Source organism: Panthera onca, chromosome X, assembly GCF_046562875.1.
Source record: "Panthera onca isolate mPanOnc1 chromosome X, mPanOnc1 haplotype 2, whole genome shotgun sequence".
NCBI lineage: Eukaryota > Metazoa > Chordata > Mammalia > Carnivora > Felidae > Panthera > Panthera onca.
Window position 1 is genome coordinate 60,096,088 of NC_138357.1, and position 25,934 is coordinate 60,122,021.

A 25,934-nucleotide genomic window follows, 5' to 3' on the forward strand; every position below is an offset into this window, starting at 1 on the left:
GGAACTCCATTGACACAGATATTTTCATTTCATGGAATCACTTAGCTCTCCAATTCTCCCCTTGTGATCTAGTAATTTCCTTTCACTATTTTTTCAGATTTATTATTTTTCATAATTTTTCTTTTATTTCACCTATTCTCTCATCTGCTTCTTTCATCCTTATTGTCATTGTATCTAATTTATTTTGCATTTCAGTTGTAGCATTTCTAAATTCATCCTGACTAGTTCTTAGGTTTTTGATCGCTGCAGCAAGAGTTTCCCTGGTGTGTTCTATGCTTTTATCAAGCCCAACTATTAGTCTTAGTACTGTTATTCTAAATTTTTTTTCATGAGGCACCTGGGTAGCTCAGTCGGTTAAGTATTTGAATTCATCTCAGGTCATGATCTAGTGGTTTGAGAGTTCGAGCCCCATGCCCACATCAGACTCTGTACTGACATCCCAGAGCCTGGAGCCTGCTTGAGATTATGTGTCTTGTTCTCTCTGCTCCCTGCTCCCCAGTGCTCATGGTCTTTCCCTCTTTCTCAAAAATAAATATTAAAAAAACTGTGTTTCAATGTTTTTCAGTTATCTTCTTATATCTGTTTTAAGCAATTCTCTGACTGTGATTTCTTCTTGACCTTTCTTTGGCGAATGGTCCTCCAACTTGTCATTTTGCCAAACTTCTGTCTTTTGTGTCTTTTAAAAGGTTGTTATATGTCCTACCCCTGAGTGTACTACTATGTTATAGAGGCACCATACATTGTCCTGACCTGGCACTTCAGGATGTGGTTTCAGTGTACGTTGCATGCACCCTGTTGTTACGTTTTGGCTGGTGTATTCTACTGGTCAGTCTTCTGCAGAGCTCCTCCTTGATTGTAGTGGTGGAGTGTTTGGACCCTCAACCAGATATGCTTTGATTTTTTTTATTGAAATGGCCATGGAAATAAAAGAAGGAAAAGTTGGGTGGGGGGGAGGCAAAGACTGATCCTATAAAAAAGGAAAAATGAAAGGGGCAGTAAGAAGAGCAGAGAATCAAAAAACTATAAGGTTAAACCAGAGAAAGAGAAAGGGAATTAAAAAGAAGAAAGGAAAAGGTGGAAAAAGAAAAGAATAAAGATGCCTGATTAAACAAAGAAACAAACAAAATGTGTGTGTGTGTGTGTGTGTGTGTGTGTGTGTATTTATAGTAAGAATTGACCCAAAACAAATCAGAAATGATGAGCCTGATTCCAAAAGAAAAAAATAATGTAGAAAAAAATGAAAAATAAAATAAAATAAGTAAAAAAGAGATGTCTATTGGTTCCTGGGACCAGTAGCTGTGCTGGACTGGATGAGAGTCTGACTGAGTTGGGGCAGTCAGTCTTGCTCCAGTAGGTAAGCAGTTGCCTGCACGGACTTACGGGATTTGGTGTAAGCCTGTCCCATCTCTACTGGGGTCCCCTGTGCTGCTCTCTGAAGTCCCACCATTTTGGTGTTGGGGGTAAAATGGCAACACCCCACTCTTTCCTCCCCAGACTAGGTATCTCAACCCACGCTGTTCAGGCAGCCCTCATAGAATAGTGAAGGCGGTCACCTTGCCCTGCTCCACAGTTCTCCTGCACCTTCTAGATACTTGGCTGAGCTTCAAAGCCCAAAGTCTTAAAGGACCCAGTCTGTATGGCTTTTCTCCCCTGTTGCAGAGTAGAGCCACTCTGCCCTGCTGATAAAAGGCCTTTGGCTGACACCTGCAGGGTCTTTTGTCTTTGGGGAGGCAATAAACCTTCTTCCCAAAGTCCTCCAGGAAGGGGGCTGCTCTGTCCCAGTGTGCCCCTGAGAATGCTATACCACGCTATGTACTCCTGGGCCAGCTCTTACCTGCCCACGTGTGCAAACCAAGGCTCCCAGCTTTGGTCCAGAGAAAGTCACACACTTTCAGACCTCCCAAGTTTCAGCTTCTAAGGCTGTTTGCAAAAAATAAACTGGCCGTCTCCATACTTCTTGTTTCCCAGTCTGTGATCCAGTGAGGTTTTCCTTTTGTGCTAATGTGATGCTGCACTTTCACAACCCCTTTCTCTTTCTCTCCTTTTTGTCTCTCCACAGAAAGGGTTCCCTCCCCTCAGTGCCTATGCCATTTTATCACCCCCAATTCACATGCATGCACCTCGATCCTGCCAAGCTGTTTCCCTCCAATTGTGGAGATCCTTCTGCCAATTCACAGATTGCTTTCATGGGTGTTCCAAGTCATCTGACCTCAATAAAGCTGTGTTTGAGGGAAAACAAAAATCCCGGTCACCCTACTTAACTGCCATCTTAACTCCCTCTTCAATTACTTTCATCAATGTTTTATAGTTTTCAGTGTACAGATTTTTAACCCTTTGATTAAGTTTATATGTAGATATTTTTTTCTTTTTTAAGTAATATAATATAAATGGATAGTTTTCTTAATTTCTCTTTCTGATAGTTCATTATTGGTTTATAGAAATGCAACAGATTATTGCATGTTGATTTTGTACCTTGGAAGTTTACTGAGTTTGTTTATTAGTTCTAACACTTTTTTTAATGGAGTCTTTAGTGTTTTCCATATACAAAATTATGGTGTCTACAAATTGTGATGGTTTTACTTCTTTATTCCAATTTGGATGCCTTTTTAATTATTTTTCTTCCAATTGGTCTAGTGAAGATTTTTAATACATATGTTGAATAAAAGTGGAGAAAGTGGACATCCTTGTCTTGTTCCTATCTTAGGAAGCTTTTCACAGTTAAGTATGATATTAGCTGTGGACTTATTTATTACGTTGAGGTATGTTCCCTCTACACCCACATTTTTGAGAGCTTTTACCTAAAAAGGTGTTAGATTTTGCCACAGGTTTTTTTCTACGTCTACTGACATGATCATGTAATTTTTATCCTTTATTCTGTTAATGTGGTGGTTCATGTTTGATTTTTCGGTGTGGAATCATCCCTGTATCCCTGGAATAAATCCCTCTTGATTATGCTATACAGTTCTTTTGATGTGTTGTTGAATTTGGGAATATTTTGTTGAAAATTTTTGAATCTATGTTTATCAGTAATGTTGTGCTGCACTTTTCTATTTTTTTTTTTATTTCTCTTGTTTCTTTTAGTTTTTTTAGTACCTTGTGCAGTTTCATTATCAGGATAATGCTGGCTTCATGAAATGATTTTGGAAACTTTGCCTCTACTTCATTTTTTTTTTATATAGTTTTAGGATAGGTACTCACTCTTCTTTAAATGTTTGATAGAATTCACCTATGAAGGTGTCTGACTTTTGTTAGGATATATATATATATATATATATATATATATATATATATATATAATAAATGATTCAGTTTTATTACTGCTAATGGCTTTGTTCTGATTTTCTATTTCTTCTTGATCCAGTTTTGGATTATTATATGTTTCAAGAATTTACTATTGCTTCTAGGTAGTCCAGTATTGTTCATAGCAACCTCTTACACTATATTTTATATTTCTGTTAGTGGTTGTAACTTCTCTTTCATTTCTGATTTTATTTATTTGACCCATCTTACTTTTTTCATGGTGAGTTTAGTGAAAAGTTTGTCAATTTTGTTTATCCTGTCATTGCAAATGGCAAGATTTCATTCTTTTTGTGGCTGAATAATATTCCACTGTACAAATATATACCACATCTTTATCCACTCATCTGTCAGTGGAAACTGGGGATGCTTCAATAATTTGACTGTTGTAAATAATGCTGCAATAAATATTGGGATGCATGTATCCCTTTGAATTAGGGTTTTTGTGGTTTTTGGTAAAAAAAAAAAATGTAGTGTGATTACTAGATCACAGATTAGTTCCATTTTTAACTTTTTGAGGAGCCTCCATACTGGTTTCCATAGTGGCTGCACCAGTTCATATTCCCACAAAGAGTGCACAAGGGTTCCTTTTTCTCAACATCCTCACCAACACTTGTTGTTTCATGTGTTCTTTATTTTAGCCATTTTGACAGAAGTGGGGTGATATCTCATTGTAGTTTTGATTTGCATTTCCTTGATTATGAGTGATGTTGAACATATTTTCATGTGTCTATTGGCTGTTTGTATGTCTTTTTTGGATAAACCTCTGTTCATGTCTTCTGCCTATTTTTTAATTGGATTATTTGTTTTCTGGAAGTTGAGTTGTGTCAAATCTGTTTTTTTATAAGTTTTTTATTTAAATTCCAGTTAACAGTGTAATATTAGTTTCAGTTCTACAATACAGTGATTCAACACTTCAATTTAACACCCAGTGCTCAAGACAATTTCTCTCCTTATTCCCTGTCAACTATTTAACCCATCCCTCCAGACACCACTCCCTTTGTAACCATCAGTTTGTTCTTCAGAGTTAAAAATCTGTTTCTTGGATTTCCTCTTCTTATGTTTTTTTAATCCTTGGCTTGTTGATTTTGTTTCTTAAAGCCACACATGAGTGAAATAATATGTTGTCTTTCTCTCACTGATTCATTTTGCTTAGCATAATACTCTCTAGCTCTATCCATGTCGTTGCACATGGCAAGATTGCATTCTTTTTATGGCTGAGCAATTTCCATCATATGTATACACCACATTATCTTTATGCATTCATCAGTTGATGGACACTTGGGCTGTCTCCATAATTTGATTATTGTAGATAATGCTAGTATAAACATCAGGGTTTTTTGGTTTTTGTTTTTTTGTTTTTTTGTTTTTTTACTCTTTGGATAAATACCCAGTAGTGTGATTGCTGGATCATAAGGTAGTTCTATTTTAAATATTTGAAGAGACTCCACATTGTTTTCGAGAGGGGTATCAATCTTTTTACACCTTCTTGGGACTAGCCCATTTTTAGATATGCCATTTGAAAATATCTTCTCCCATTGAGTATGTTCCCTTTCATTTTGATGATTATTTCCTTTGCTGTGCAAAAGCTTTTTATTTTGATGTAGTCCCAATAGTTTTTTTTTTCCTTTTATTTTCTTTGCCTCAGGAGACTTATCTAGAAAAATATTGCTACAGCTGATGTCAGAAAAATTACCAACTATGCTCCGTTGTAGGAATGTTATGGTTTCAGGTCTCACATTTAGGTCTTTAATTGCTTTTGTGTTTATTTTTGTATATGGTGTAAGAAAGGGTCCAGTTTCATTCTTTTACATGTTCCAACTCAGTTTTACCATCATCATTTCTTGAAGAGATGTCTTTTTTCCATTGTATATTCTTTCTTCCATTGTCCAAAATTAATTTACCAAATAATTGTGGGTATATTTCTGGATTTTCTATTATTTTCTATTGATGTGTGGGTCTATTTTTGTGCCAGTACCATACTATTTTGTTTACCACCGTTTTGTAATATGACTTGATGTCTGGAATTGTGATGCCACCAGTTTTGTTTTTATTTTTCAAGGTTGCTTTGGTTGTTAAGGGTCTTCAATGGTTCCATACAAATTTTAGAATTATTTCTTCTAGTTCTATGAAAAATTCTGTTGTTATTTTGATAAAGATTACTTTAAATGTGTAGATTCCTTTGGGTAGTATACACGTGTTAACAATATTTGTTCTTCTAATCCATGAACATGAAATATCTTTCCTTTTATTTGTGTCATCTTCAGTTTCTTTCATCAGTGTTTTATAATGCTTAGACTACAGGTCTTTCATTTCTTTGGTTAAGTTTACTCCTAGATATTTTATTGTTTTTGATGCAAATGTAAAATTATTACCTTAATTTCAGTTTCTGCTGCTTCATTATTTTGTGCATAGAAAGGCAACACATTTCTACACACTGATTTTTTATCCTGCAACTTTACCAAATTCATCAATCAGTTCTAATTAGTTTCTGGTGGATTCATTCAGATTTTCTATATAGAATACCCTTTCAACTGCAGATAGTGAAAGTTTTATATCTTCCTTGCTGATTTAGATCCCTTTTATTTCCTCTTGTTGTCTGAATCCTGTGGCTAGGACTTCCAGTAATATATTGAATAAAAGTGGTGAGAGTAAACATCCTTTTCTTGTTCCTGACCTTAGGGGGAAACCTCTTGACTTTTCCCCATTGAATATTATTTTCATTGTAAGTTTTTCATATAAGGCCTTTATTATGTTGATATATGTTCATTCTAAACCTACTTTGTTGAATTTTTATCATGAATGGATGTTGTAATATGTAAAATGTTTTTTCTGCATCTATTGAGAGGATCATATGGTTCATAAATATTTTATTAATGTGGTGTGTTCTGATGATAGATTTGTGAATAATTGACTACCCTGGCAGCACAAGAATATATCACATTTGATCATGTGAAGTGATTTTTTTAATGTACTGTTTAATTTGATTTGCTAGTATTTTGAGAATTTTTAATTTTTTTAAGTTTATTTATTTTGAGAAAGAGAGAGAGTGAGCAACATGAGTGGGGGAGGGCCAGAGAGAGAGGGCAAGAGAGAATCCCCAATGCTGGGCCAAATCACATGAAATCACGACCTGAGCTGAAATCTAGAGTCAGATACTCAACCTACTGAGTCCCCCAGTGCTGGTATTTAGAGTTTTTGAATCCATGTTCATCAGCAATATTGACCTATAGTTCTCTTTTTTATGGAGTGTTTATCTGGTTTTAGTATCAAGGCAATTTAGGCCTCATAGAATAAATTTGGAAATTTTCCCTCCATTTCTATTTTTTGGAATAATTTGAGAAGAAGAGTAATTGCCTCTTTTTTGAATGTTTGGTAGAATTTTCTGTGAAGGCATCTAGGCCTGGACTTTTGTTTGTAAGGAAAGTTTTCATTACTGATTCAAATTCTTTGCTGGTTATTGGTCTGTTCAAGTTTTCTATTTCTTCATGTTTCAGTTTTGGAAGGTGGTTATATGTTTCTAGAAATGTATCCATTTCTTACAGGTTGTTAAATTTTTTGGCATAAAGTTTTTCGTAATATTCTCTTATGATTGTATTTTTGTGGTATTGGTTGTTATTTCATTTGGGTCATTTCTCCTTTCTTTTTGGTATGTCTGGCTAGAGGGATATCAATTTTATTAACTTTTTCAAAAAACCAGCTCCTGCTTTCATTGATCTGTTCTTGTGCTTTTTTTAAAAGTTACTATATCATTTACTTCTGCTCTACTCTTTATTATCTCCCTTCTTCTACTGGATTGAGGATTTATTTTCTGTTCCTTTTCTAACTCCTGTGGGTGTAAGGTTAGATTATGTGTTTGGGACCTTTCTTCTTGAGGTAGGCCCGAATTGCAATGTACTTCCCTCTTAGGACTGCCTTTGCTGAATCCCAAAGTGTCTGGACTGTCATGTTTTCATTTTCATTTGCTTCCATGTATTTTTTAACTCTTTAATTTCCTGGTTAACCCATTAATTGTTTAGTAGGATGTTTTTTAACATCCATGTATTTGTGGTCATTCCAAATTTTTTCTTGTGGTCGACTTCATGTTTCATAGCGTTTTGATCCGAAAATATCCATTACATGATCTCAATATATTTGTACTTGTTGAGGGCTGATTTGTGTCCCAGTATGTGATCTATTCTGGAGAATGTTCCATGTGCACTCGGGAAGAATGTGTATTCTGCTGCTTTAGGATGAAATGTTCTGAATATATCTGTTAAGTCCATCGGGTCCAGTGTGTCATTCAAAGCCATTGTTTCCTTGTTGATTTTCTGCATAGATTATCAGTCCATTGCTGTAAGTAGGGTATCAATGTCCTCTACTAGTACTGTATTATTATGAATGAGTTTCCTTTTGTTTGTTATTAATTGATTTATATATATCTGAGTGCTTCCAAGTTGAGGGAGTAAATGTTTACAATTGTTAGATCTTCTTGGTGGATAGACCCCTTAATTATGATAATGTCATTCTTAATCAATTGTTACAGTCTTTGGTTTAAAATCTACCTTGTCTGATATAAGTACGGCAACTCGGGCTCCTTTTGATATCTATTAGAATGATAGATGGTTCTCCATTCACTCACTTAATCTGCAGGTATCTTTAGGTCTAGAATGAGTCTCTTTTAGGAAACATGTAAATGGATCTTGTTCTTTAATCCCTTCTGATATCCTATGTCTTTTGATTGGAGCATTTAGTTCACTTACATTCAGAGTGATGATTGCAAGATAAATTTAGTGCCATTGTGTTACCTGTAAAGTTCATGTTTCTGGTGATGCTTCTGGCACTTTATAGTCTTTATTGCTTTGGTCTCTTTCTTTATTTGTTTTTCTCCACTCAAAAATTCACCCTTGAAATATCTTGCAGGGCTGTTTAGTGGTCACAAACTCCTTTAATTTTTATTAAAGCACTTTATCTCTCCTATTCTGAATGACAGCCTTGCTGGATAAAGAATTCTTGACTGCATATTTTTCCCATTCACCATATTGAATATATCCTGCCATTCCCATTGGCTTGCTAAGTTTCAGTGGACAGGTCTGCTGCTAACCTTATGTGTCTACCCTTACCCTTATGTAAGGACCTTTTGTCCCTAGATGCTTTCAGAATTCCCTTTATATTCCCTTTGTATTTTGCATGTTTCACTATGATATGCCATGGTGTTGACCTGTGGGTGTTTGTTGTTTTTTGTTTGTTTGTTTGCTTTTGAGGGGAGTTCTCTGTACTTCTTGGACTTGAATGCCTGTATCCTTCCCCAGATTAAAGAAGTTCTCAGCTATAATTTGTTCAAATAAACCTTCAACCCCATTTTTCCACTCTTACTCTTCTGGGATTCCTGTGGTACAAATAATGATTCATTTCATGGAATCACTGAGATCCTTAAGTATCCCTTCATGAGCTAATAATTTTCTTTCCCTCTTCTTCTCAGCTTCATTATTTTCCAAAATTTTATCTTCTATATCACCTATTCTTTCTTCTGCTTCTTCAGTTATCATTATCACTATATCTAGTCAGCTTTGCATCTCAGTTATATCATTTTTTATTACAGCCTGACTATTTTTATTCTTCTGTCTCTGCAGCAAGGGTTTCTCTGGTGTCTTCTATGCTTTTTTTTTCTCCCACACCCAGCTAGTAGTCTTATGACTATTGTTCCAAATTCTTGTTTAGATATATGGCATATATCTGTTTTGAGAAAATCCTTGGCTGTGATTTCTACTTGACCTTTCTTTTGGGAAGAATTCCTCCATCTTGCCATTTTGGCTAAGTTTCTGCCTTTTGTGTATTTTAAAAGCTTGCTATGTTTCCTGCACTTGAGTGTAATGCTATATTAAAAAGGAGTCATGCAATGTCCAGGGTCTAGAACTTCAGGAAGTGTTTCTGGGGTATACTGTGTGTACTCTGCTGCTGCATTTTGGCTGCTCTTTTCCAGCGGTCACTCCCCTGCATAGCTCCTCCTGGCTTGCAATGGGGAACCTTTGGACCTTTAACTAGGTGTTCTTTGATTTGTTTGTTAACATAAGCCTTGTGCCTTCCACAATGCCTCCCTCCAACCATGGAAATTCTTCTACCCATTGTCAGATTGATTTCCAGCATGTTCCAAATGTTCTGACCTCAGTACAACAGTTTTTGATGGACGAGGAAAGCCCACGCCTGCCTACTTAAGCAACATCTTAACTTCTCCTTAAATTTTTATTTTATAATTTTTCTGTCCACAAGGACAAGACAGAGGAATTCACCCCAATAGAAAGAACAGGAAGAAATCACCCCCACAAATGGACCCACAACTATATGGTCAACTAATCTCTGAGAAAGTAGTAAGAAAAATCCGAGGCAGTCTCTCCAAAAATTGGCATTGAGACATCTGGATGGCAACATACAGAAGAATGAAACTGGACCACTGTCTTTCACCATCCACAAAAATAAATTCCAAATGAATGAAAGACCTAAATTTGAATCAAGAAAACCATCAAAATCCTAGAGAACACAGGCAGCAACCTCTTTGATCTTGGCCAGAGCAATTTGTTACTAAACACGTTGCCAAAGGAAAGGGATACAAAAGGCAACATGAACTATTGGGACTTCCTCAAGACCAAAACTTCTGCAAAGAAAAGCAAACAATCAAAAAAACTAGGAGGGAGCCTACAGTATGAAAGAAAATATTTGCAATCAACATATCTGATAAATGGTTAGTATACAAAATCTATAAAGAACTTATCAAACTGAACATGCAAAAAACAAACAACCCAGTTAAGAAATGGGCAGAATATATGAATAGACATATATGTCTATTTCATTTCCAAATACGTCTTCTTTTCAACGAAGACATCCAGATGGCTAACAAACATATTAAAAAATGCTCATATCTCTCATCATCAGGGAAATGCCAATCAAAACCACAATGAGTTCCACTTCATACCTGTTAGAATGGCTAAAATTAACAGGACAAGAAAAAACAGGTGTTGTGGAGAACGGGGAAACCTCTTGCACTGCTGGTGAGAATGTAAAGTTGTGTGGCAAATCTGGAGAACTGTATGGAGGTTCCTCAAAAAAGTAAACACAGAACTATTCTATGATCCAGAAATTTCACTATTAGGTATTTACCCAAAGGATACAACAATGCAGATTTGAAGGGATACATGCACCCCAATATTTAGAGCAGAATTATCAACAATAGCCAAACTATGGAGAAAAACCAAATGCTCATCAACTGATGAATGGATAAAGAAGATGAGTGTATATATATATATATATACATATATATATATATATATATATACATATATATGAATATATAAATATAAATAAATATATATATAGTGGAATATTACTCATCCATGAAAAAGAATGAAATCTTGCCATTTGAACCACATGGTTGAGACTAGAGTGCATTATGCTAAGCAGAATAAGTCAATCAGAGAAAGACAAACACCATATGATTTCACTCATATTTGGAATTTAAGAAACAAAACAGATGAACATATGGAAAGGAGGTGGGGAGAAGAAAGGGAAACAAACCACAGAAACTTTTAATGATGGAGAACAAAGGGGTGATGGAGGGAACAGGGCTAGAGATGGGCTACATGGGTGATGGGTATTAAGGAGGGCAATTTTGATGATCAGTGAGTATTATATGTGATGAATAACTGAATTCTATTCCTGAAACCAATATTTCACTGTATCCTTACTATCTAAAATTTAAATAAATTAAAAAATTAAATTAAAATTTAATAATTATAAAAGATAAATGAAGCTAGATTCTAGGTGTGTTTTCTTTCTGCTTGCTGTGAGAAGCTTGATAGGAAAAAGAAAAAAAAACTTATTTAAAAATTATAAAATAAAATAAAATTTGCTCTTTCTCTAAGAAAAAAATACAAAAACAAAGCATAACAAAACACACACACACACACACACACACACACACACACACACACACTAAACAACCCATATGAAGCCAGATCCTGTTTCCCCTAGAGCTGAAGCTTTGTAGCACTCTATGATCTGTAGACTTAGTATGTAGGAGGGTTTTGTGCTGGTCTTCTGGGAGAGAGGCCTGTTCTCATTCTCAGGTGGATTTGCCCTAGTAAAGATGTGCCTGGAGTGTGCAGTGGGGTGGGACTTGGTATAATGGCTCCATTCTCCACTTGGTGGCACTGTTTAACTCATTGAGGTCCTTCAATGCTGGTGGGCTAAGGGTGTAAATGCTTTGCCCTGCTTTCTAGTCTCAAAAGCTGGAAGTTCATGCCCTCAGAATCACCCCTCCTGGGTTTTGGCTTGCGTCAGATCCGCACTTTCACCCTGTCTTTGACTGAGCTGTCTGCCTGCCAGCAGTCGTGTGTTTTATCCCAGATGAGGCTGTGTTTTAAAATCCCATGCTTTAGAGACCTCCGCGGCTTGGACCTGCACTGATCCCCTGGGGGATGGTCTTGTTGTGCTCTGGCTGGTGCCAGTTTGTCCCAGAAAACAGTTGCTTTGACTGCAATGGCAGTGGCTTGGAGTTTAGAGTAAATTACAACACACAGCTGGCTTCAAGGTTTGCAGCCTTCAGCCATGTCTTTGTTACTATACTGATAAATGGAACAGCTCAATGACTCCTATTGATAGAGTCTTTTGCCCATGAAGAGGCTGTATCACCTCTACCAAAGGCACTCCAAGCAGGGGAATCACTTTTCCCTGTGCAGTCCAGGGGATCCTCAGACCACACTGCCAGCCACCAAGGCTCAGCTGTGCTTCCTTGCTGGAGCACCACCAGACACTGACCTCCAAAACTTCAGGCTATGTGCTCTGCTGTTTAAGAAAACAGACAGTATTGAAAACTTCTCCTTTTTCCCCCATCAATATTTTTTGGGAACAGTTTCTTGTGCAGTCCCCTGGGTGTGTTTTTACTCCTTTTTTTCCATTCTGTTTCTCTCTTTCTCTAAGATCAGAGCTCTCTCCCCACCACAGGGCCTGCCACTGTTTTCTCCCTCCAATCAACTCTGTGGTTCCTACCTTCCATGGGTTATTTTTTGTTTGTAGTAGTGCAGCCTCATTAGCTAAGACATCTGATTGGTTTCTTGGGTGTTCAGAATGATTTGATATTTATCTAGCTGTTCAGGGGAGGAGACAACCTTAGGGTCACCCTACATCTCTGCCATTTTAACCCTCTCTTCTACTTGTGTCTTTTATTCTTCACACTATTTTATAGGTAATTAATCCACTATGTTTTTTTTAAATAATTTTTAATTTATTTTTTGAGAGAGAACATGAGTGGGGGAGAGGCAGAGAGAGAGGGGATTACAGAGGATCCAAAGCAGACCCTGCACTGACAGGCTGACAGCAGAGAGCCCCAAGTGAGGCTCGAACTCATGAGCTGTGAGATCATGGCCTGAGCCGAATTCAGAAGCTCAACTGACTGAGCCACTCAGGCACCCCAATCCACTGTCTTATATACAGCAGTCCCTCATTATCTGCAGTTTTTCTGTGTTGTTTCTTTTACTCATGGGCAGCCATGGTCCAGAAGCAGACAATCATACTTTAGACATATCCTCAGAAGATCAGTAGTAGGTTAATGCTATGGCATAATGCATATGTTATTCCCTTTACTTCATCTCATCACCTAGGCAATTTATCATTTCAAATCATCACAAGAATAAGGGTGATTGCAGCATAACAATTATTTTGAGAGAGAGAGAGAGCCCACATTCATGTAACTTTTATTACAACATGTTATTCTTTTTTATTATTTGCTTTTGTTGCTAATATTTTATTGTGTCAAAATTATAAGTTAAACTTTATCATAATGTATGTATTGAAAAAAACATACTATGTATAAGGTTTGGCACTACCTGCAGTTTTAGGCAGCCACTGAGTGTGTTGGAACATATCTCTTGCCAGTAATTGTGAGGACTACTGTATTTACCTTTATTAGTGAGATTTATACTTCCATGTGTTTTCTTGTGAGTAGTTAACACCCCTTTTTTCAGCTTAAAGGAGTCCCTTAACATTTCCTATATGACCAGTTTATTGGTGATGAACTCTTTTCGCTTTTTCTTGTCTGGAAAACTCTATTTCTCCTTCAGTTTTGAATGATAATATTACTGTGTACAGTATTTTTTGAATTTTTTTTCCCTCGGTCTTTTTAATATATTGTGCCATTCCCTTCTGGTCTGCAGAGATTCTGCTGAAAAATCAGTTGATAGTCCTATGGGGTTTCCTTGTATGTAATAAGTTGTTTTTCTCTTGCTGCTTTTAAGAATCTCTATTTTTAACTTTTGAAATTTTACTTATAATGTCTTGTGTGGCTCTTCCTTGGTTTTTCTTACTTGGGCCTCTGAGGGCTTCCTTTATCTAGATATTTGTTTTTACCAAAGGCTAGAGAAGTTTGGGGCTATTGTTTCTTCAAATAAATTTTCTCACGTTTTCTCTCTCTCTTCTCCTTCTGGAACTCCTATAATGTGAATGTTGTTCTGTTCTTTGTTGTCCATAGGATACTAAAACTATCTTCGGTTTTTAAATTCTTTTTTTCTTTTTGCCACTCTGTTTGGGTGAATTCAACTGCCCTGTCGTCTAAACAACTGTCTTTCTTCTGCTTCATCTAATCTGTTGTAGAAACCCTCTAGTGTATTTTTCCATTTAGTTATTTTATTCTTTGACTCTATTATTTTTGTTCATTTTTTCTTATATATTCTATCTCTTTGTTGCAGTTTTCACCGTGTTTCCATTCTTCTCTATAGTTTGATGAGCATTTTTAAAACTAATACTCTGAACTCTTTATTAGGTAAATTACTTATATCTGTTACATTAAGGTCTTTTTTTTCTGAGTTTTCATCTTGTTCTTTCATTTGGAACACATATGTCTATTTCCTCATTTCGCTTGACTTTCTGTGTTTCTGTGTATTATATGAAACATCTACTTATCCCAGTCTTGCTTCAAAGAATGGTCTTGTGTAAGAGATGAACCTTATCTTTCAACCATATCCTAGCTCTTGGTTCTCTAAAACCTTTGTGATTGTCTAAGCATCCTGATTTATTCTTGATAGGTCCCAGTTGTTGAGGGTGTGCCAAGAACTGTCAGTGTTCCAGAGGGAAAGATCTCAGTCAGCACCTAGTTTCAGGATTGAGAGCCAGATCCTCAGGAAGGAGTTTTATTTTATTCTTTATTTTTTTAAATATACTTTATTGTCGAATTGGTTTCCATACAACACCCAGTGCTCATCCCAACAAGTGCCCTCCTCAATGCCCATCACCCACATTCTACTCTCCCCCACCCCCATCAACCTCAATTTGTTCTCAGTATTTAAGAGTCTCTTATGGTTTGCCTCCCTAGCTCTCTGTAACTTTTTTCCCCTTCCCCTTCCCCCATCGTCTTCTGTTAAGTTTCTCAAGATCCACATATGAGTAAAAACATATGGTATCGGTCTTACTCTGACTGACTTATTTTACTTACCATAATACCCACCAGTTCCATCTATGTTGCTGCAAATGGCCAGATTTCATTCTTTCTCATTGCAAGTAGTATTCCATTGTATATATAAACCACATTTTCTTTTTCCATTCATCAGTTGATGGGCATTTAGGCTCTTCCCATAATTTGGCTATTGTTGAAAGTGTTGCTATAAACATTGGGGTACAAGTGACCCTATGTATCAACACTCCCATATCCTTTGGATCAATTTTCAGTAGTGCTATTGCTGGGTTGTAGGGTAGTTCTATTTTTAATTTTTTGAGGAACCTCCACCCTGCTTTCCAGAGTGGCTGCACCAGTTTGCATTCCCACAAATGGGGCAAGAGGGTTCCCATTTCTCCACATGCTAGCCAGCACTTATACTCTCCTGATTTGTTCATTTTAGCCACTCTGACCAGCATGAGGTGGTATCTCATTGTGGTTTTGATTTGCATTTCCCTGATGATGAGCATCTTTTCATGTGTCTGTTGGCCATCTGGATGTCTTCTTTGGAAAAGTGTCCATTCATGTACTCTTCCCATTTCTTCACTGGATTATTTGCTTTTCAGGTGTGGAGTTTGGTGAGTTCTTTATAGATTGTGGATACTAACCCTTTATCTGATACATCATTTACAAATATCTTTTCCCATTCCGTTGGTTGCCTTTTAGTTTTGTTGATTGTTTCCTTTGCTGTGCAGAAGCTTTTTATCTTCATGAGGTCCCAATAGTTTATTTTTGCTTTTAATTCCCTTGCCTTTGGAGATGTGTCAAGTAAGAAATTGCTGCAGCTGAGGTCAGAGAGGTTTTTCCTGCTTTCTCCTCTAGGGTTTTGATGGTTTCCTGTCTCACATTCAGGTCCTTTATCCATTTTGAGTTTATTTTTGTGTATGGTGTAAGAAAGTGGTTTGTCTTCATTCCTGTACATGTTGCTGTCCAGTTCTCCCAACACCATTTGTTAACGAAGCTGTCTTTTTTTATTGGATACTCTTTCTTACTTTGTCAAAGATTAGTTGGCCATATCTTGTGGGTCCAATTCTGGGTTCCGTATTCTATTCCATTGGTCTTTGTGTCTATTTTTGTTCCAATACTATACTATCTTGGTGATTACAGCTTTGTAGTAGAGGCTAAAGTCTGGGATTGTGATGCCTCCCGCTTTGGTCTTCTTCTTCAAAATTACTTTGGCTATTCAGGGTCTTTTGTGGTTCCATACAAATTTTAGGATTGTTTGTTCTAGCGTTGAGAAGAATGCTGGTGCAATTTTGATTGGGATTGCATTGAATATGTAGATTGCTTTGGGTAGTATTAACTTTTTTTTAAAAAATTTGGGTAATATTGACATTTTAACAATATTTGTCCCTCCAATCCATGAGCATGGAATCTTTTTCCATTTCTTTGTCTCTTCTTCAGTTTCCTTCATAAGCTTTCTATAGTTTTCAGCATACAGATATTTTACATCTTTGGTTAAGTATATACCTAAGTATTTTATGGTTCTTGGTGCAGTTGTGAATGGGATAAGTTTCTTTATCTCTCTTTCTATTGCTTCATTATTGGTGTATAAAAATGCAACCGATTTGTGTACATTGATTTTGTATCCTGCAACTTTGCTGAATTCATGTATCAGTTCTAGCAGCCTTTTGGTGAAGTCTGTCAGGTTTTCCGTGCTGAATTCATGTATCAGTTCTAGCAGCCTTTTGGTGAAGTCTTTCAGGTTTTCCATGCAGAGTATCATGTTATGTGTGAAAAGTGAAGGTTTGACTTCATCTTTGCCAATTTTCATGCCTTTGATTTCATTTTGTTGTCTGACTGCTGATGCTAGGACTTCCAACACTATGTTAAACAACAGTGGTGAGAGTGGACATCCCTGTCGTGTTCCTGATCTCAGGGGGAAAGCCCTCACTTTTTCCTCATTGATGATGGTATTAGCTGTGAGCTTTTCATAAATGGCTTTTATGATGTTTAAGTTTGTTCCTTATGTCCCAACTTTCCTGAGGGTTTTTAGTAAGAAAGGATGCTGTATTTTGTCAAATGCTTTTTCTGCATCTATTGACATGACCATATGGTTCTCATCTTTTCTTTTATTAATGTGATGTATCACATTGATTGATTTGTGATTATTGAAGCAGCCCTGCATCCCAGGAATGAATCCCACTTGATCATGGTGAAGAATTCTTTTTATATGCTGTTGAATTTCATTCGCTAGTAACCTGTTGAGAATTCTGGCATCAATATTCATCAGGAATGTTGGCCTGTAGTTCTCTCTCTCTCTCTCTCTCCTTTTTTTGATGGGTCTCTGTCTGGTTTGGGAATCAAAGTAATGTAAGTGTCATAGAATGAGACTGGAAGTTTTCCTTCCCCTTTTATTTTTTGGAGCAGCTTGAGAAGGATAGGTATTAAGTCTGCTTTAAATGTCTGGTAGAATTCCCCAGGGAAGCCATGTGGTCCTGGACTCTTTTTTGTTGGGAGATTTTTGATAACTGATTTAATTTCTTCACCAGTTATGGGTCTGTTCAAATTTTCTATTTCTTCCTATTTGAGTTTTGGTAGTGTGTGCGTGTCTAGGAATTTGTCCATTTCTACCATGTTGTCCAGTTTGTTGGCATATAACTTTTCATAGTATTACCTGACAATTGCTTGTATCACTGAGTGATTGGTTGTAATAAATCCATTTCATTGGTGATTTTATCTGTTTGGTTCCTCTCTCTTTTCTTTTTGAGAAGTCTTGATAGGGATTTATCAATATTGTTTATTTTTTCAAAACCAACTCTTGGTTCCACTGATCTGTTCTGCTGGGCTTTTTTTGGATGCCATATTGTTTATTTCTGCTCTGACCTTTATTATTTATTTTCTTCTGCTGGCTTTGGAGTGTCTTGCTGCTCTGCTTCTAGTTCCTATAGGTGTGCTATTAGAGTTTGTATTTGGGATTTTTCTTGTTATTTGAGATAGGGCTGGATTACAATGTATTTTCTTTTTAGGACTGCCTTTGCTGCATCCCAAAGGGTTTGGATTGTTGTCTTTTCATTTTCATTTATTTCCATATATTTTTTAAATTTCTTCTCTAATTGCTTGGTTGACCCCTTCATTCTTTAGTAGGATGTTCTTTAACCTCCATGCTTTTGGAGGTTTTCCAGAATTTTTCCTGTGGTTTATTTCAAGTTTCATAGCATTGTGATCTGAAAACTGTGCATGGTATGATCTCAATTCTTTTATAATTATGAAGGGCTGTTTTGTGACCCATTATGTGATCTATCTTGGAGAATATTCCATGTGTATTTCAGAAGAAGGTATATTCTGCTCCTTTGGCATTTAGAGTTCTACATGTATCTGTCAAGTCCATCTGGTCCAATCATTCAGGGCCATTGTTTCTTTACTGATTCTCTGTCTAGATGTTCTGTCCATTGCTGTAAGTGGAGTATTAAGTGTCCTGCAATTAACCCCTTCTTAGCAATAAAATTGTTTATGTTTGTGATTAAATGTATTATATATTTGGGTGCTCCTGACTTTGGTGCATAAACATTTATAATTGTTAGCTCTTCCCGATGGATAGACCCTGTCATTATGTAATGCCTTTCTCATCTCTTCTTACAGCCTTTAATTTAAAGTATAGTTTGTCGGATATAATTATGGCTACCCCAGCTTTCTTTTGGCTTCCAGTAGCATGATAGATAGTTCTCCATCCCCTCACTTTTAATCTGAAGGTGTCCTCAGGTTTAAAATGAGTCTTGTAGACAGAAAATAGATGGGTCTTGTTTTTTTTTTTTATCCATTCTGAGACCTTATGTCTTTTGGTTGGCACATTTAGTCCATTTACATTCAGTGTTATTATAGAAAGATATGGGTTTAGAGTCATTGTGATGTCTGTAGGTTTCATGCTTGTAGTGATGTCTCTGGTACTTTGTGGTCCTTGCAACATTTCACTCAGAGCCCCCCTTAGGATCTCTTGTAGGGCTGGTTTAGTGGTGATGAAATCCTTCAGTTTTTGTTTGGGAAAACCTTTAACTGTCCTTCTATTCTGAATGACAGGCTTGCTGGGTAAAAGATTCTTGGCTGCATATTTTTCCTGTTTGTCACATTGAATATTTCCTGTCATTCCTTTCTTGCCTGCCAAGTTTCAGTAGATAAGTCTGCTACTACCGTTATGTATCTACCTTTGTATGTTAAGGCCTGTTTATCCTTAGCTGCTTTCAGAATTCTGTTTATCCTTGTATTTTGCCAGTTTCAGTATATGTCATGCAGAAGGTTTATTCATGTTATGTCTGAGAGGAGTTCTCTGTGCCTCTTGGATTTCTATGCCTGTTTCCTTCCCCAGATTGCAGAAGTTCTCAGCTATGATTTGTTCAAGTACACCTTCAGCCCCTTTCTCTTTCTTCTTATTCTTCTTGAATTCTTATGATATGCATATTGTTCTGTTTGACTGAATCACTTAGTTCTCTAATTATCCCTTCATGATCCTGGATTTTTTATCTCTCTTTTTCTCAGCTTTCTCTTTTTTCCATAATTTTATCTTCTAATTCACCTATTCTCCCCTCTGCCTCTTCAATCTGCACTGTAGCCACCTCCATTTTATTTTGAACTTCATTTATAGCATTTTTAAATTCCTCATGACTGTTTTTTGTCCCTTTATCTCTGCAGCAATAGATTCTCTGCTGTCTTCTATGCTTTTTTCAAGCCCAGCAATAAATTTTATGACTATTACCCTAAATATTTGTTCAGTTATATTGCTTATATCTGTTTTGATCAATTCTTTAGCTGTTACTTTTTCCTGGAATTTCTTTTGCGGAGAATTCTTCCTTTTCATCATTTTGGCTAATTTTCTGTCCTTTATGCGTTTTAAAAGCTTTTTATATGCTCTGCACCTGTGAGCGCTGCTATATTAAAGGAGGGGGGGGTCATACAGTGTCCATGGCCTGGCCCTTCACGAGATGTTTTTTGGAGAGTGTTATTTGCTGTCTGTCGTGGTGACTTTGTTTATTTTATTTCCCTACTCATAGTGATGTTTTGGATCCTCCATCATGTGTGCTTTGATTTGTTTCTTGAAGTAGCCCTATAGCCTGTAAGGTTGTTCCAGTGTCTCCCTGTTATACTCAGTCTCCTTTCATCCCAGACTCTTGGGGTTCAAAGTCCATTGGCTTCAGACTTTCTTTGTTTGAGAGATGCAGAAAGTACAGGTCTCACTACTTCTCCGCCAAGTTGCCCCCTCCTCAGAAGCCTCAGGCAGGAGTTTTAAAGTATATATATATATATATATATATATATATATATATATATATATCTTTGGAGTATAATTATAAACCCTACTGGTCTCCAGACCTGGAAATCTGTAGGGGCCCCTGGGCTATAGTTACAAAATTCAGAAATTCATATGAGTGTATGAGTTCCTTTACGTGAGGTACCAGCATGTTGTATCAAGGCTGAGGGAGGGCACAAAGATGATGCTCCCTGGCCTATGTTCCTCAGACCACCCCCATAGGCTCTAAAGTGTGAGCCTTTTACCATTTCTTGTGAAGAAGTGTTCAGTTAGTGTTCAGGTCTCTTTCATAGTGAATTTTTCCTTATATAGCCATAGATTTGGTGTGTCCATGGGAGGAAGTGAGTTCAGAATCTTCCTATCAGGACATTGTTTTGGACCACCACCTCCCCTTTAATGCATTATTTTCAATTTAATTGTTTTTATCCATAACACTTTTTTGTGTTATTTTAGCAGTTGTTTTAGTGTTTGTAGTGTAAATCTGTAACTCAGGAGTTAGGAATCTGTGATCTCACAGAAGATATAGCCAGTTTCTTATTTCTGTAAATACAGTTTTATTGGAACAAAGCCACACCAATTGATTTAAGTTTTATCTGTATCTTCTTTCATGCTTCAACAGAAGTGTAATTACATGGTAATTTTTTATTGGATGGTAAGCATTATGAATATATTTTTCTTATATTCTGGATACTTTTGTTTTCTTATAAGTAGAATTATCTTTGTTCTCAGATTTAGTTAAGCTTTTGAGTTTTGATTTTAAACTTTGTTATGTAGAACTAGAGCAGAATTTAGTCTAGAATCAATTTTTGCCAATACTGCAGCATGATCCTTTTTAGTATTCTAACCCATACCCTGTGAATTATAATTTTTTTTTCTCACTGTTGAGAACAGGACCTATCCTGTTCCTTTGTGAACTCTGTGGATTCTTTTTTTAATCCTTTAGGATTACCTGGGTTTAGGTAATTTCCTCATGGCCATGATTGGCAATTTTTTATTAGATAGCAGACAATCTGAAATTTATCTTGTTAGGTGATGGATATTTTTGTATTATAAATATTTAGATTTATTCTGGAATATATAACTAATTTGGTTTTTTTAAGGTTGTTAAACTGGACTAAAACTGCGTTTAATTGGGGACTAATTTTGCACCACTCTGATGCAAAACACTTTGGATTACTTTATCCAATACCCTGTGAATTATGAGGTTTTCTGCTCTGGTTGGAGGTAACAGGAAGTTCCTCACCCTGTATAAATTCTGTAGGATAGTCCCTCTAATCCTTTAATTGATTGTTTCCTAGTTCACGATAGTTTCCTCACTCATATGTCCCAAACATTTCTCTGCTAAATACTTGAGGGAGACCTCTACTCTATTGTTCTCTCTCTCTCTCTCTCTCTCTCTCTCTCTCTCTCTCTTTCTCTCTCCGAAATTATCCCTTCCGTACTCTATCTTGTGAATTCTATCCTTCTTGTCTCCCCAGCCTCTCACTACCTCAGAGTCTTCAAGGCTCTGCCTTACTTGGCCCTTCCTGCACTGCTGCTTTAGAAACTGTTTCCAGATTGTTAGGTAGGACAGCTGTAATTCTTACCTTGTTTGTTTCCTATTTTTCACATTCACTGTCTTTTGTTGACTGATGGCCAATGTCTTTAAAAATGTCATTTCATAGATTTTGTACTGTGTTTTAGTTGTTTCAGGCAGAAGATTAAATAGTGTCTTTGTCTACTTCATTTTGTCTTAAAGTGGTAGTCTGGGACTAGCATTTTAATTGGGTGATAGTGGATCAACATCTCACTTCCAGAATTAAAATGTTGAGCATGGGAAAGGTATTATTGATTCCCAGAGCTGTGGAACTTGCTTTGAAAAGGGAAAAGTATGCTTATGATATGCTAGCTAGTGCTTAAGTGGCTAAGGTCTCTGGCTTCTATCTGTCTACCTCCAGTGCAGAACATGCCATGCATGAATATAGACTGTGATCTTGGTATATTGTTTATTATAGAACAGAATTCAGTTTATGGTAGGGTCTGTCTAGGACCCCCTTCCAAGGAGGGTTTTTAAAGGACCTTGATAAAAGCTGTTCTCAAGACATAGAATAACAACAGAGAAACAAGGCCCCAGAATTCATGGTTTCTTGTCTTATAGTGTAGAAATTTCAAGAATGTGTGAGCAATTCTTACTTGTAGTCATTTCTAATTTTCTTTTAAACTCTTCAGACCTTCATTCTCGATGTGGGACTATCTAAACCCATACTAGCACAGAGATGCAGTCAGTAAGTTTTGATTCCTAAGTCTGGAATCTTAGACTTTTAAAAGCATTTTAAATGCATTTCCCAAAAGACAATAAATTAGTATATTTGTTGAACAGGCTTTTAGAAAATGATTTGTTACTTCTTTAGACAGCTTATTAATAAGAAGTTATTTATTTGTTATACTTCACTTGTGTATACAATATAACTGTCATGTCATCCAAAATGAGGTATTTTCTTTATGCCTTAGAAGAAGACTTTTTAAAAGTACATTTTTGTATGTGTTAAAGACTTTTATAATATATGTCATATATTTTAAAGGGAATGGTACCTTCCTAAATTTCTCTTCCCACCCCCAACATATACATGCACACACACAGATACACACACAAAACTTTAAGCTATGTTTTACTTTGCTAATATTCAGAAAATATATTTGGATGAATGAATGATAATTGTAGAGCTTCCAGTTTTTCCAGAATTAATTTATAGGTTTAATAAAATTTCAATCAGTGTCTCAATAGGAATTTTTGTTTGTTTGAAAGTGACAGAATTATTTTTACCAACTTATCTGGGAAAGTAAACAAATGGGGGAAAACTAAGGTTTTGAATATAAGGCACACCTTTTTCTTGCCCTACCTCTTGTTTAAAATTTTATAAAGATACTTCTATCAGCAAAACATCATAGTATCAACACAAGATTAGACACATACTGTATAGGCCCAAAATATTCTGGTATATATGATTTACCATATGTTACTATGATAGAAGATGGATAACAAGTTAATGGCAGAGATTGATTGATCAGCAAATAATATATTATAAATCATATATTTCAGAGAAAAATCATTTCAAATTTTCATCTCTATCTCATACAAATGATAAATTTTACCTAAATAATTAAATCTGGAAAAACGATTGTTCTAAAAGAAAATGCAGTCGAATTTGTAGTTGACCATTGAATAGAGATTTCTGTAATCATTAAAATAATGAAGGAAAATCATACATAAATGATACATAAATTTGACTACATACAATTAAGAATTACTGGATGTAAGACAACAATCACAAAATGGTGAAAATATTTACAAGTAATATTACGGAGAACTGATATTTTTAATATTTAAAGGGCTTATACCAACTGAAAAAAACAGTAAGTAAATAATGAAAAATAGGCAAAAACATTTCTGATAATTCACTTACAAAATAGAAAGGCTTAGAGAACATGGTAAAAAATGTTTAGCCTAGGAATCAAAATTTAAATTAAAAAAAATTGGTGGCTTTTTTGTGTAGCAAATTAAAAAATATTTTTTGAAGAGTAATATTCAGTGCTATGGTGGATGTAGTAAGACAAATGTTTTCATAAATTGCTGATGGGAGTATAAATTATTGTAAACTTTTTTGGAAAATAATTTTATTCTGTATGTCAAAAATCTTGGACTATTTATTTTTACCAACCCAGTACTTCCTGTCTTATTTCTTAGGAATCCTTCTTTGGGTAATAATCATAAGAGTGGAAAATACATATATATATATATATATATATATATATATATTATAGAGTTATCTAAGATAATGAAAAACTCGAAGTAACCCAAATGAACATTTAGGTAAATTATGGTAAATTAGTTATGTTGATATTCTTTCAGGCATTGAGAACCATAAAATATAATATCACCAAACTAATTTACCATAATTTACCTAAGTGTTCTATTGGGTTATTTCCAGTTTTTAATTATCTTAATTATCTTAGATAACTTTATAATATGTGTGTGTGTGTGTGTGTGTGTGTGTGTGTGTATACCATTTTAAAGATATGGGAGGTTGCTTATGATATAAGTGGGTAAAAAGGAGGACACTAAGTAGTATACAGCGTGATCTTAAATATGCTAAAACACACATGCACTCATACATACACAAACAATTTGAAGAGCAGACAACGAAAGACTAACAGGGTGCTAGGGTTTTAAGTGATGTTTTTTCATGGGTTCATTTGTGATAGGGTGATTAGTGAATAGGAAAGCATTAATGGTACTGAAACTAAAACCGAGTTGAAATATAGCCGGCAGAAGTGGCTTCTGGGAAAGAGGTACTTCTTAAGTAGTTCTTAGGAATAAGTATTCCTGACTTCAAATCCTAGACCTGCTTCTTACTAGCTATGTTATTCTGGGCAAGATATTTTATCACTTTGTCTCTTTGTCTCTTTTTCCATATGTAAGGTGGTGATAATACCTACTTCATAGGGTTGTTTGAAAGAGTGTAATAGCATAATGAATGTAAAGTTACTGGCATATAATTGCTACTTATTAAGTTTCTTATTTGTGTCTCTCATGAGGCTTTTAACACAGTTTAATGACAAAATAATATGCTTGCCATAAAGCTTAGGCAAAGACTCTAATTTAGAGTTTGAAATTTTTTTGTTTAAGGTTTTCTTATGTGTTAGGTTTAAATGAAAGTTTTGATTAGCCTTCCTGAGAAGTTAAATAAGTAACAAACATATTTATTCTTCATAAAGTATCAAGTGAAAATTATGTTCATATACTTTTACCATTATATTCAGATGAACTCTGAAATTTAGATAATGCACAACTTTGTTTTTCTATAGATCATTTTCAGAAGTAGGCAGAGTTTCAAAATTTATCTTTAACTGCTCATTCTCTGAAATTTTACTAGTAACCTAAGTCTGTATTATGTAATTCAGTGACCATAATAATAAATAGGCAGTTCAGTTACAAGATTTTATGATGTTTCATTCAAATTTTGAGCTTTCCTAATAATTCAGAGATTTCTTTAATGAAAATAGCTAATTTCTAGACAAGTTATTTGTTTTGCCATTCAGAAGCCTTTGATAAATCTTAAAAATTACATCTAATGTTTGAGTAGTACCCAATTTTGTGTGTAAATTTAACACTCAGGAATGAATATAGACATAAACCTATAAATAATTATGCCTCATGGTTAAATACATAGCATTCTACAATTTACAAAGCTTTTTTCCACATAAACTAATATGTTTTTTTCCAAAAAGTTAATGTTAATTTTTTTTGAGAGAGAGAGACAGAGTGTGAGAGGGGGAGGCACAGAGAGAGAGGGGGAGACACAGAATCCGAAGCAGGCTCCAGGCTCTGAGCTGTCAGCACAGAGCCCGACATGGGGCTTGAACCCACAAGCTGTGAGATCATGACCTGAGCTGAAGTCAGACGCTTAACTGAATGAGCCACACAAGCCCCCTAACATGGCTTTTAAAATAACCTTGTTAGGTAGATATAGCAAGTGTTATTATCCTTATTTTACAGCTTTAGAAACTAAAGCCTAGGGGGCTAAGTAGCATGTCAAACATTACACTGCTAATCTGATTCTAATTCCAGTACTCTTTTCACTTCACCATAGCAGCTTTATTCCCAGGCACAAAATGAGGAATAATATATCATTAAGCCCAAGTACTTTACCAGCAGAAGGGGCCTAGAGCTACTCTTTAGGTTAGATACTGGGTTTAGAACTTGTTTAATGTAAGAGTTACTAATTTAACATCTTGTGCTGGTATACTAGAAACTTTGGGTTAGTTAGAGCTGTTAATAGTGAAATTCCTGAGAAGTGATAGTAGACAGTGAAAGAGAAAATGTAGAAATAGTGGAATTACCAATGGTACACCAAAAATCCTATAAACTTCAAAGATCCTGAGAATATGACTACATTG

At 35.7% G+C, this 25,934-nt stretch overlaps 1 protein-coding gene across 1 annotated transcript in view; it reads left to right on the plus strand.

Annotated features, from left to right (window-relative positions):
• The window catches only part of RPS6KA6 (ribosomal protein S6 kinase A6), a 223,561-nt gene that overhangs the window by 119,686 nt on the left and 77,941 nt on the right, over nt 1–25,934 (plus strand). The window lies entirely within an intron of this gene.